The following is a 13,083-nucleotide window of genomic DNA, read 5'->3' on the forward strand; positions in this document are numbered from 1 at the left end:
AAAGTAATAGGCATGGTTCCTATTATGGGCTGAATTATGCAACCCCCCTGGCCCCACGCAATTCATATGTTGAAGTTCTAACCGATAGTACCTCAGGATAAGACTCTATTTAGACACAGGCTCTTTAAAGAGGTAATTAAGTTAAAATTAGGTCATTAAAATTGGCCCTAATCAATATGATTGAGCCCTAATCCTTATGAGAAAATGAGATTAGAACACAGACACATATAGAGGGAAGGCCGCGTGAATACACAGGGAGAAGATGGCTATCTGCAAGCCATGAAGAGAGACCTTAGAAGAAACCTAAACTTATTAAGACACCTTCATTTCAGACTTCTAGCTCCAGAGAAAATAAATTTCCCTTGTTTAAGCTACCCAGTCAGTGGTACTTTGGTGTGGCAGCCCTAGCAAACACACTTCTCTTTCTCTTTTAAAGGTAAATAAGGAAATGAAGATAGGCCCAAAGTTAAGCCATCTCTACCGTGCTCAGACAAAATCCTGACACTTGGTATAAACATCCAGTTTTTCAGTGGTTACATATGGAAATCAATGTTCCCTTAATTGCTTAAACTTTGGCTGTGAATATTCTCCCATCACACTCTCTCTATTAAGAAGAGTGAAATGTCGCATAACTAGTTGGAAAGGGGCTTGCCAGAGCTGCGTACAGAAAGCATGAAACCATATTCTACATAGAAAAATCTGTTACAAATGAGTTAACTGAAGGAGACATTAAGCAGTATCTGCTAATTGATTTCAAAGTGGGTATAAAGAAGAGATATGTGTAAATTACTAGGGAAAAAATAATGGAAACTAGCTTCTCAAGAATTACAGGGTTATGACATTTCAGATTTTTTTAATAGTACCTACAAAATAAGTAAAAAGGCCTAGTTTGAGATCCTCTTACTAAAGATGACATTTTTTTTCTTCTTCAAACATTCTACCCTGCTAAGTGTCCTTATAATGAACAAATAAATAATAATATCACATCTCCTTGCTTCTGCGTTTGTATGAAAAGCTTCCCCATTTCACTGCTTCCTAGCAAATGAGAGCAAGAAGTGAAATAATGTCTTTGGGAAGCAGGACATCACTCACATGAAACAAACATGGGCCGGCATCCTACTTAGACGCACATCTTAGGAAGAAGGCCCCGTTCACTTGCTCCGTGCTGGCTTTTCTGGAAGATGTGAACAATCTTTCAAATGACTTGTAAAATTTTAGGCACATCAAACTCTACTGAATCTAGATCTCAGAAAACCCAAAATGAACTAATGACCACGTGACAGTAGCAGTGGTAATGTTTCACTTTGGGAAATATATGGAATATAAACAAAAATTTTAAAAAGCAGTATGATAATAATGGCCTTATTTTCCAAGATTTCTTGGACTAATCTTTAAGATCTATGTCAAATGTTTTATCCAGTTATTAAGCACCATTTTCTTTCATGCATGATGGGGGAGGGGTCTCTCTTTGAAGATAAACTCCACCCATGGTAGTGCTGACGTATCTGGACATGTGTCAGATGTCATCCAGAAAGGACAGGGGTCAGTCCCAGCAGCTTTCTCTACATGAAGAACTAAAGAACAAAGAATTCAGCCCATGAGGAAAGGCTACTGCTGCAATGATAGAGAGATGCCAACCTCGTGACAGTGTCTTAGTGCAGCCTGCTGGGGCTGGGGGCCAGTGCGGGGAGGAAGAAAAGCATGCTCTTTATTCCTAGGCTTCTATTCAACTATGTCTGTTCCTCGCCACAGGAGGCCTGGGCTCTCAACATTACACCTTTTTATTGACAGAGTACTTTTAATTTGCACCCAGGTAGGTATATAGTACACTCATTATATTAGGGTGAGGGGCTCAGAAGGGGCTCCTAAATCAGTCTTACAATTTGCCTGAAACCAGCCCTCCTCTGTCACTCTCTAGGCTCAGGTGCTGTGCTGACTCCAAGTCTCTCACAAACATACTTTCCAGGGAAGATAACCATATAAGAATCCCAAACCAGGGTATTTTTGAGAATGAAATAGGGCACTAAAAGTAGTTAAAATTATTTAATTTCTTCAAAATATGTATAGTAACTTACAATGTGGTTTTATTATGTTGGCTGTCCCAATGAAATATTTCTATTAACAGCTCTTTTCAAAAATAAAATTTGTGCTAAAAATATAAAAATAACATATCTGTACATTGAAGCAAAATAAAAATGTCTCTTTATATATTATCTGAAAATTCAAAAGTAAACGGGTAATCCCTCCCTTTGCTACAACATGGATGGGCCTTGAGGGTATTATGGTAAGTAAAATAAGTCAGAGAAATACATACAGAAACTGTATGATCTCACTTATATGTGAAATCTAAAAAACTGAATTCATAGAAACAGAGAACAGATTGGTGGTTGCCAGAGGTAGGGATTGGGGGTGGGGGAAATGGAAGAAGGTGGTAAAAAAAGAAAGATAATTATTCTTGGTTCATATTCACATTCTTTAGCTAGTTTCTTAGCTGTATCTGGCTCTAACACTGTGTCACTGGCACTTCTCTGAAGAATGTATTTTTTTCAATATTGTATTATTTTTAATCTTTTAATAAAATTGCCTGAAAATTTCTCTAAAATTGCATTTTATGATTAATAAAATTAAAATTTCTTGACACTCAACTGACTCCTCTGTAGACTATAATATTTTTAGTTGGGAAATACTATCTACAGGTATTGAGGCTCTTAATAAGATCAGAGGAAATTCTGCTAAATAGAGGATATCCTCAATTTTAATTGCATTGAAGTATATAAATATCTCAGCCCAAATATTTTAACAATTAAAAGACAAAAGAGACACAAGAACAGGATAAATGACAGATGAAGAACTCTCACTACAAAAAATATGTCATGATATATATATCTGGAAAAGACAAAAACTCTAATTCGAAAAGACATATGCACCCCAAATGTTCATAGCAGCACTATTTACAACAGCCAAGACATGGAAGCAACCTAAGTGTCCATCAAAAGATGAATGGATAAAGAAGATGTGATACACACACACACACACACCCCTGAATCACCTTGCTGTATACCTGAAACTAATACAATATTGTAAATCAACTATACTTCAATTTAAAAAAGAAAGAAAGAAAAATATGCCACGAAGCAGAAGAAAATTATGGCCAAATATGTCAACATGAATTTTTAAAAATCAATAAAACGAACACATCTTAAAAACAAAAGCATAACGTAGAGATAAAAGAGCTCAGGGAAGATCTGAAGATCTTCCTCTCAGACTGGGCCATCTAGGTTCATTAGAGACATCCTAATCATTTTGGTCCTTAAAGTGAAAAGGTCTGCGTTATCATATTCATACTCCTAGAAGGCTACTTGGTTTCTATGCAAATCTGCCAACTTAATCCCAGCAAGTTGTAAGCCTATCAAGGAATATGAAAGAGGTATCATTCATTATCCTAATCAAAAGATTATCAATTATATTCTCCCCCAAAACAATAGAGGAAGCATTATTGACTTAATTCTAAAATGTCATCCAAATGGTTTTTCTCAGACCAAAATCTGTCTGCTACAAAAGCCTTCCTGAGTTCACTAGTAGAGACAGAACAGCTAGCTATATTTCAAAAGCCTTCCTGAGTTCACTAGTAGAGACAGAACAGCTAGCTATATTTCAATGGCCATCTTCTCCTTTTCCTCTCCTGTTAAATTAAGTCCTACCTCAACAAGCCCACCACTACTATTATCTTTTGCATCATCACTGATTAATAAAGGTTAAGAAGAAATGATGAGATTTGCATCTGAAAATAAACTTTGAAAATAGTAACTTTGCAATGTTTTTCCAATGATATATGTCATGTTTCCAATGATAGTAAAAACTAACCTGTAAATTTACCTCTCTTGTTTCCTTACCAATTAGGGATGATTTTGCATGCTTTTAAAAAATATGTTGGTGCATATGAAAAAAGCTTTGAGAAAACAGGACTGAAAAGAGAAGAATGTGCACAAATAAAAAAGTCAAGATGGCAAACATATCACTTTGGGTATATTTTAAGTAGCTATAACAAAAGGTCCTATATTTCAATGGCTTGAACAAAACAGAATTTTATTTCTTTCTTGGTTAAAGGTCTGGTGTGCATTTCCAGGCTAGTGGGGAAGTTCCTTCTCTACAGAGCTCGTGACTCTTCCATTTCCTAGAATATTCTTCTCTGCACTGGATAAGGTTGGATCTAGTCCAAATTCTAGCTTGTAAGAAGGGAGAAAGAGAAGACGTGGCAGGCAAGCAATTTCTTCTTTAAATCATGTTACTTGGAAGTTACACATAACACTTATTATGAGATAGTCGATGCCATAGATATGGCATATGAAATATATGGCATATGAAATATGTGTGTATATTTATATACACACATGCAGTACAAATAAATATACTAAACATATAATGATATATACATTATATATATATATTTATATAATCTCAGATGATGCAATGACACAACTGAAATGAGACTGTGTTATGGTGTTACAAAGCACTTGAGCGTTTTTATAAAAAATATACTTAAAATTTGTCAGATTAACATTGGTCATCAACTGCTTTTCCTTTCTTTTTTTGGCCTACCACCATTTTGATTGTTCTGTGGATTTTTGGCATTTGCAACCCAAACTGAACAGGAATAAGTCAGTCATATTTTCTTTGAATAACTATCTTGTCACATCAGAGTACTAACAGCACTTCCCACAGAAGAGGAAATCAGTACATTTGGGGAGCCTGACAGAAGAGTGGATAGATAGATGGAAAGATATTTCAATATGATCTCAGGAGCCATGCCAGTTCAATTCTACATGGAATTCCTTTTATGTGATATCTTTCCTTATACAGTTACAGGTGAGTTTTAAAATACAGATACTAAATGAAATAGAAGAAAGATACGACATTGAACAACAACAACAAAACTCATTGATAACTTGTTAAGCATGCTGCTTAGATCTTCTGTGAAAATTTCATCAAGTTATTAAAAGCAGACATCTGCAATATAATTTCAAGACATTCTACTTATATGGTATCAACTTATATTAAAGTGCATATTTCAAAGCAAAACTCCTCTGATGCTCTTGAAGCCCACATACACATTCATACTCTCAACATATTCCATATGTTGGTTTGTAAAATTACATATGTACTTCTACTAGTACAAGGCCAAATAAACCAACTCGATAGATTGAGAGGAAATTAGTTCAGCCAATCTTTAATTTTTCTCTATTTCTGCTACATATAGAAGCATCTTAGCATCTGCCATTTTCCAAAGAAATTAGAGACTGCTTAAAGTGAGACTGCCTCCCATTACAGACAAATTAATTTTAAGCCTCTTAGAATACAGTAAGTTATGGAATGAAAATTAACTACTATTGAAAAGGGTATCTTTGTCTTACAAAGTAGAATCAAATTTACATACTCATTGTGGGTTATTATAGAATGGTCCTTAGACTCAACTGCTTTCTGCTTTGTCCCTCAGCTAGCTGGAGCCCTCATGCCTGCTAAACCCCAGGTTGGAGCTCTTCTGCTTTTCCACTGGTGCCGTCTTTATCACCACTCTGTGCAGAAATATTTTTAACTTATTTTACTGTCCTTTTAAAGACCTGGAGCAGAGGATCTAAAAGTGGATTCTAGAATTAAGAAATGAGCCTGAGGTGAAACTGCTTTCTCTGGTTAATCTGCATTACAATTTATTTGAATTCTGGTAGGCATTGACATATTAGTCAATATTAATCAATAAACCAATTTTTATAATGATCAAATGTATAAGCTGATGCAGGTACAATGAAGGATACAAATATAAGAAGTAGCACCGGGACTTCCCTGGTGGTCCGGCGGTTAAGACTCTGCGCTCCCAATGCAGGGGGCCCAGGTTCGATCCCTGGTCAGGGAACAAGATCTCACATGCCGCACCTGAAGACCGGGCGCAGCCAAATAAATAAATAAATCTTAAAAAGAAAAGAAAAAAGAAATAGCACCAACCCTGAAGGAATTTATAAATTAACTGAAATAAGAAAGGGAGCAAAATATTTAACAGCAAAATGGGGTATATGGTAAGTAACTAATGACAAGTACAGGTAATCAATATTTGAGGAACTCAGACACAGGAAAGATCACTCACTATGCACAGGACTATTCTAGGAAGTCATGGTGGAAATGCAACAGAGCTGAGCAGATTCCATCAAGGCAAAGAGGAAAGTGGAAAGAAATACTTTAAAGTAAAAAAAAATGTTGGGGGAGAATATTCTTGTCAAATTCTTCAGCCATCTTTCTTAAAACTCATCCACAATCATAATATCAGTTAACATTGATAACTGATTGATAACATTGAGTGCTTATTCTGTGCCAGGCATTTTCAAGGATTATTTCATTGAACTAAAAACACACTTCTGATATGGATGTCAGGATAATTTTACTTTATTGATAAGGATAATGATGCCTATGTCATTTATTGATTCGTTTAAGGTGACAAAGCTAATGAATGGCCGAAACAGGATGCAAACCATGTCTTCCATGCTTACCCATGTAATATAGTGGCATTCTTCTTGCAATGCTATTGGAATCCACCACCCCTTCCATCTCACTTCTACTTCCAGTGATTACCATTTAGGCCCTTATCATAACCCACATGAACTATTACAACTTACTTAAAGTGTGGCTTCCCTAATTTTAATATCTGTCTCTCCATTTTATCCTTCATAATGCCCATCCATGTTCTAATCATTTACTCCCTGTTCAAAACCTTTTAGGGACTCCCATTGTTTTAAACAGACACATACACACGCGTGCACATGCACACAATTAAAACAACCCTTTAATGTCCTCATATAACTCCAATTTACCTTTCCACACTTTGCCTTCCCTACTGCTAATTCTATTTCATATCAGATTCATTCATGTATTTGCTTGTCTTTCCCACTAGATTTCCAATACTTAAGGACAGAAGCAATGACTTCTCCTCCTCCTTTCTTCTTTAGCTTCTAGTGAAATTCCAAGCATATGGTGGACATTGAACAAATGTTTGTTTATTTGGATTTTGCTGAATCAGCAGGTTGTAAGTGCAGTGAGCAGCCTGTGTGACTGGAGCAGGTGGGATGTGAAAGGAACAAGTGACAAAGTGGCACGGTAGGTAGGCAAAATTGTAGGGGTACCTCGAACACCAGTGTGAGAAGTTTGGACTGTAAGTTGAAGTGCTCTTTGTGCTGAAACATGTTTTGAAGTACACAGCAAGTATAAAATCCAGTTTAATAGCATTGCTCCCTCTGTAGCCATTCTCTCTTTCCACACACAATCACAGGCATGTATTTTGCACACCACCTTAGAAAAATCATCTGCCTGCATCTTTCAGGGGAAACATTTCTTAATGTCATTCCATGTCATTATCACAACTTCCCCAAATTGTTCTATTCTCTGTGTCTGGGAGTCCTTGCCCCTCTGGGCATCAACGTCTCATTTAAGAAGGTAGATTGCCATTAGTAGCCTAACTGGACATGTTAAAGCATGACATCTCCATCACCTGAAAGCGCATGGGAAAACCAAGCTGGACCACACCACGGCTTGGCAGTCGTGGCTGGTTCAGCAGTGCTGATTCAGACTTATCAGCACCTGTCACTTGCAGTCTCCTTTGCTAATAAAATTATACCTGGGATATCACAGAGTCACATCCAGAGGTTAGAGTTACCCTCTCTTGAGGAAGAAGCATGCCCTGGTATCCACAATCTGAGAGCAGGATCCTTCCCAGCTAATGTCCTGGCTAAGGTCACAATGCTAATATTGACAGAGTTGCTTCCTTTGAAATTCTTTACCCATCAAATGGGAAACAATACTTATCCAAGATATCTGACAGTTTTTGTTTTGTTTTGTTTTTGCTTTTTGGAGGGAGAGAGTGTCAACTGATATAACGGATATCAAAAAAGTTAAAGTATAAACTAAGATTCAACGTAAGGAAGTGAATTTTTATAACCAATCTCTATGAAAACCATTAGTCAGAGTTTGATTAAACGTTCAAACCATAGTTACAACATATGCTTACCACCCTTTTCAGTCTTTTTCTGCTGGACAAATCACTGAAGGGTCTGTGAAAAGTTAACCTGATGCTGTTTGGAAACTTCCAAAGTCCTTTATCCTGTTGTTATAAAACTTTTCATCTTTCAAAAATCTAGTGAGGCAACATTACATAGAGGACAGGGCTCAGGACTGAGCATAAGCGATCGCAAGGATTAAGTTTTGGCATTCAGGAAGTGTCTTAACTTCTCCATGCCTCAGTTTTCTTATTGATAAAATAAGGCAAGTAATGAAATCATTGCAAGTGTCTCTTCCTGCTATAAAGTTTAATGATCTGCGATAGCAAGTTTCTCAAAATAGACCTCAAGAAAGAAAAATGATAAATATTTGGTGGTAGTCTAACAGTTATACCCATGGATTTTCTTGTTTGTTTCATTGTCAGCTCTTGATAAAGATGAGGAAGATATAATTCTTCATCTCAAGAGGTTTATAAGCTAGCAAGAAAGAAGGAAATCTTTTTTAAAAATGAAAAGATAAAAGCATTCAATATAAAGCAGAATGTAGTCAAGTATTATTAGAGATCAAAAGTGGGAAGAAACACAGTCAAGGGAAATCATTGAGTATAACATGTCACTAAAGTGTTAACAAATGATTTGAGCCTTGAAGAATCAATAGCCGTAATCATAGATGGAGAATTAGATGAGGGTGAAAATCTCACAAGAACACAACAGCAAAGGAAAGACATTCAATAGTCAATGGATGGGGATCAATGTGAAACCTCAGGGCATTCTATGACAACACTGAGTAGTACAATTTGGCATACTGAATGCATGGACAGGGCTGTGGAAGGTAAGAAAGAAGGGAGGCTAGGACAAAGAATAGAGAGCCTGGAATGCCAGACGCAAGAGTTCAAAAGTAATGAGGATCCATGGTGATTTCTGAGCAAGGGAATGAAGTGAAAAGTTTGAAACTGTACTTTAAACTGGTATCAATTGAAGACTGAATGGGGGAAATTAATGAGGAGCTCTTACCCAGATAAAAAGGGACAAGATGTGGGTTTGGCTGCAGAGATGAGAACTTAGTGAAGTGAAATGAAATGAAATGAAACGAAAGGAAGGACATTCTAGAGCTCAAAAGTATTCAGTTTTACACATATTTTGTAAGTGCCTGCTACGTACTGGGCACTGATTACCAAGGTGTGGGCATACAAAGATGAACAATACATGGTCCTCTCTCTCAAGGACCATGTATGAATATAGCTTATTGGTTAAAAGGATGGCCACCAGAAGCTGAAGCCTGGCTTCATACTGAGAAACTGTGTGGCCCTGGGCAAGTTGCTTAATATCCCTGTGCCTTGGTTTCCTTATCTGTAAAATGGGGATAGTTAGCAACATTCCTCAAGGCATTATTGTGACGGTTAACTGAGTTAATATATGGTACTCAAAACATTGCTGGCCATATAATAAAAATTCAATATAGAGCTATTTCTACTTCCACATAAAATTACAAAAAAAGAATTAATTCCAGAAGGAGGAATTTTGATTTAGGAAAGAAATCTCAAATAGCAGAAAAGAAAAAGGGGTCTCTTAAAAGTGGCTTTTAATAATCTGTCTAGAAATATTAGCTCAGCTCAAGATTGAGTACAAGCAACTAGAGCTTTCATCTAATGCAATAATTTAAAGACATTCTTCTCTCAGAGGAATAGAGCTCTCAGAGCAGAAGAAAAAATTATGTATTTCATATTAAATCAATAACAAGAGTTCAGGGTTGTAATAATCTGTTCTGCATTACTTTATCAATGATGGGGATAGAAAATATTATGAGAAGCATAATACTTTATCCTCGACTATCTAGTTTTTCTTAGTTATCTTTTTTGTTTAAACAAGAAAGATCTTTTACAACTGAAGAATATATACACTATTTATAGAATATCTAACATTTCAAATATGTTTTTTTCTCTTGCATCCCCCTCTACACTATCTGACTGGTTTGCCCCTTTCTCAATCCTGAAAATCTTGAATTTACCCAGGGAACCTGGAAAATTGGAGTGACAGATTCCCAGTGTTTAACATTGGGGATATTATGATTTTAGGCAATAAACTAACTCCTGAGAGTTTAAGTGTCCTTCCTTACGTGTCTGAAACTAAACACTGAAATACTGTTGTAAGCATCATTATCAAAGCTGCTTCTTTGTGTTAGCATTTATTTTAGCTTTCATCGTCAAAGATTATCCATTTCAAACTGAACATTCCTTAGTCACCAATCTCTCCTGAAAGCCTGTAATCCTGAAACAAATTTTCTAAGCAGGATGGAGTTAAATAAAATAATTCGTTTTCTAGGACTTGGAACATTTGTCCTAATTTCACACCTTATGCTGCAACTCAGTTACTGCTTGAAAGGCAAAGCGTGCAGCCAGAAAGCAAGTTCCAACCTCACCTCTTCTTTCTCATTACACCTCTTGAGCCCTTCAACAGAAGATTCACTGACATGCCTGTATGCTTTACAGTCAAGCACTATTTGGAGGAAGTCAAAATCAAAGACCTGGAGACAGATGCTTGATTTACATTCAAACTCTGTTTCAGACCTTGTCTACTATAGTTTTTATAAGCCCCTTTATTGTTTGAGAAATAATCCTCAAAATAGCTTCAGTGATGGAAAGTAAATATATTCACACAGCAAATATTTATTAAGTATCTACTATATGCACATGACTGAAATCGATACAGAATGGGGTAAGGGGATGGGGAGAGAAGAGTGAGGGATGAATTTTACAAAAACAGTCAATAAGAAGCTTTTTCTTTGAGGAGTTCAGAATCTAGTTGAAAATGCAAACAAGAGTACACAAACTGTCCATCCCCAGAAAACTATGAACTGTAATTTTTCACTTCAGCTTCATTTTTATCTTTCAGATACATTGAAATGTTTATATTTAAATTTTAAATCCTCTTTCATTAAGGACAGAGAGTAATGTCTGATTTCTTTATAAGAAGAAGCTGGGTAAAAGCATCTTAGTGATTCGAGTGAAGCTGCCAGACATAAACAAAGGAAAGGGGTCTTTCCTGTAAATATCAGAAATTGCAGAGATGAAATGAAGTTCATTATTTTTTAAATAAAGAGTGGTTACTTGCTGGTTTGCATTTAGACATGTTTGTAAACGTCACCGTTTTCTACTTGCCAAAATTCAATTTGGGTGTGTACTGTCTCTACCTTTATTTAGCAACGTATATATAAACTTCAAAACTTCCCCAGTCCCAGATGCAGGAAAATCGGGGTTGTTTGGCTATAGTTTTCACAACTAAATTCTTCTTCACCCTATATGTCTGTTCCTCAAGTGTAGGGAGAGATCAAAGGGAAACTACATGGTAATAGGTCCAAAGAGATGGGTGACAGGCTAAAACCTTAGCAACATGGCACAGGGAGTGTGCTTAAAATCTAGGAATGTAGAACCTATATCTGGAATTTCTACATTAAAAAAGGAAGTTTGTGCAGGAGAGAAAAAATGTACCAGTTGCTTACTCAATTTCTCATTTGGTCTTTACCATATTCTCATTAGATTGAGCTTAATTTGTTTTACATCATCTCTGGGTAGGCCAGAAACTAGACGTATGACCATGTAAACACAATTAGTATAGTGTGTAAGAGCATGGAATGGAACCAGACTTCCCGGGTTTGGACCACGGTTCTGCCATTTACCAGTCATCTAAGCTTCAACAATTTTCTTCACCTCTCTGCATCTTAGTTTCTTCATCTATATAATGAAAATAATGGTATCAACCTCATAAGGCTGCTGTGAGGATTAATTGAGTTGACATATGTAAAGGATTTAGAGCACTGCCTGTCACATTCTAAGCATCTCTAAGATGTTGCTATTCCTACACTATTATCCCTTAAAATAACATCAGGAACCCCTACTGCATCTTCCTACTTTCCATAACCACTTTTTTAGAAACAAACAAAAAAAAGTCAGTACTTTTTGTTTAAGTTTAAAGTACCAAAGTAACCAATTTTTTATATCCAACTTCTATGACCTAACCAGCTACCAATATTTCTCTTTTTTTTTTTTTTTTTAAACATCTTTATTGAAGTATAATTGCCTTACAATAGTGTGTTAGCTTCTGCTTTATAACAAAGTGAATCAGTTCCAATATTTCTCTTTACCATAGTTCCAATTAGGTCTACTTCAGTAGTCTCAACTTTGCAAGATGTCAAAATAGGGAATACAAAACTCAGTGCTAAGGACACTTTCACTCTGATTTATGTAACAGTTTATATTAAGTATTAATATTTCAAACTCTTTATAAAATTGTGCTTTTTCCCCTTTCTTCCATCAATACAGCCAACATACTTTCTTTTGTCTATTTATACATAAGGGAATCAGTGAATAACTAGAGAAATTTAACACTCTTCCTCTAAAATCTAAACATAAAATCTTTTTAATCAAAACAACAGGTTAATCCTGGCTTTGGAATCAGAGAAATCATATTAAAATGCATACACTATGATTCATTCAAAACCTGAATACAGCAAAATATAATCCTATAAAGCCACAGAGCTTTTAGATCAAGGCAAAAAAGGTAAATCAAACCTGAAAATGAATGGGTTAGCAGAAACAGGAGCATTACTGTAATACAGAGAAGCAGATTTTGTCAAATCTTGCTTTCTAATTCCCATCTGGAAAAGCCTTGCTCTGCAAATGAACAGGTTTGAAGGAATGCCTTTAACATCTGTAAAGTTAAAAAGCATCAAGAATTGGAATGGGCTTAATCCCCCATTCCACAGCAGGTATTTTATATACAATCATAAGAAGTGATGAAAGTCAGACAGATGCACAAATTGGTAGATTTAATCAGATCGATCCTCTACTCCTTGTTTAGTCTACCCTGTTTTAGCTTCTACTCACTTGGGTTAACTAAAGTTGATGGTCAGATATGTAAGGAATAAATCCAGGTCAAAAATCAGGGTTGAAGTGTCAAATGATAACCTATTTCAACTCCATGAACTGCCAAAGACAGAAAGTTTTTATTTATAGTTTTGTGTGTATCATTGTGCATAACAGTCTATATT

The sequence above is a fragment of the Balaenoptera ricei genome, chromosome 5 (genome assembly GCF_028023285.1).
Source record: "Balaenoptera ricei isolate mBalRic1 chromosome 5, mBalRic1.hap2, whole genome shotgun sequence".
Classification (NCBI taxonomy): domain Eukaryota; kingdom Metazoa; phylum Chordata; class Mammalia; order Artiodactyla; family Balaenopteridae; genus Balaenoptera; species Balaenoptera ricei.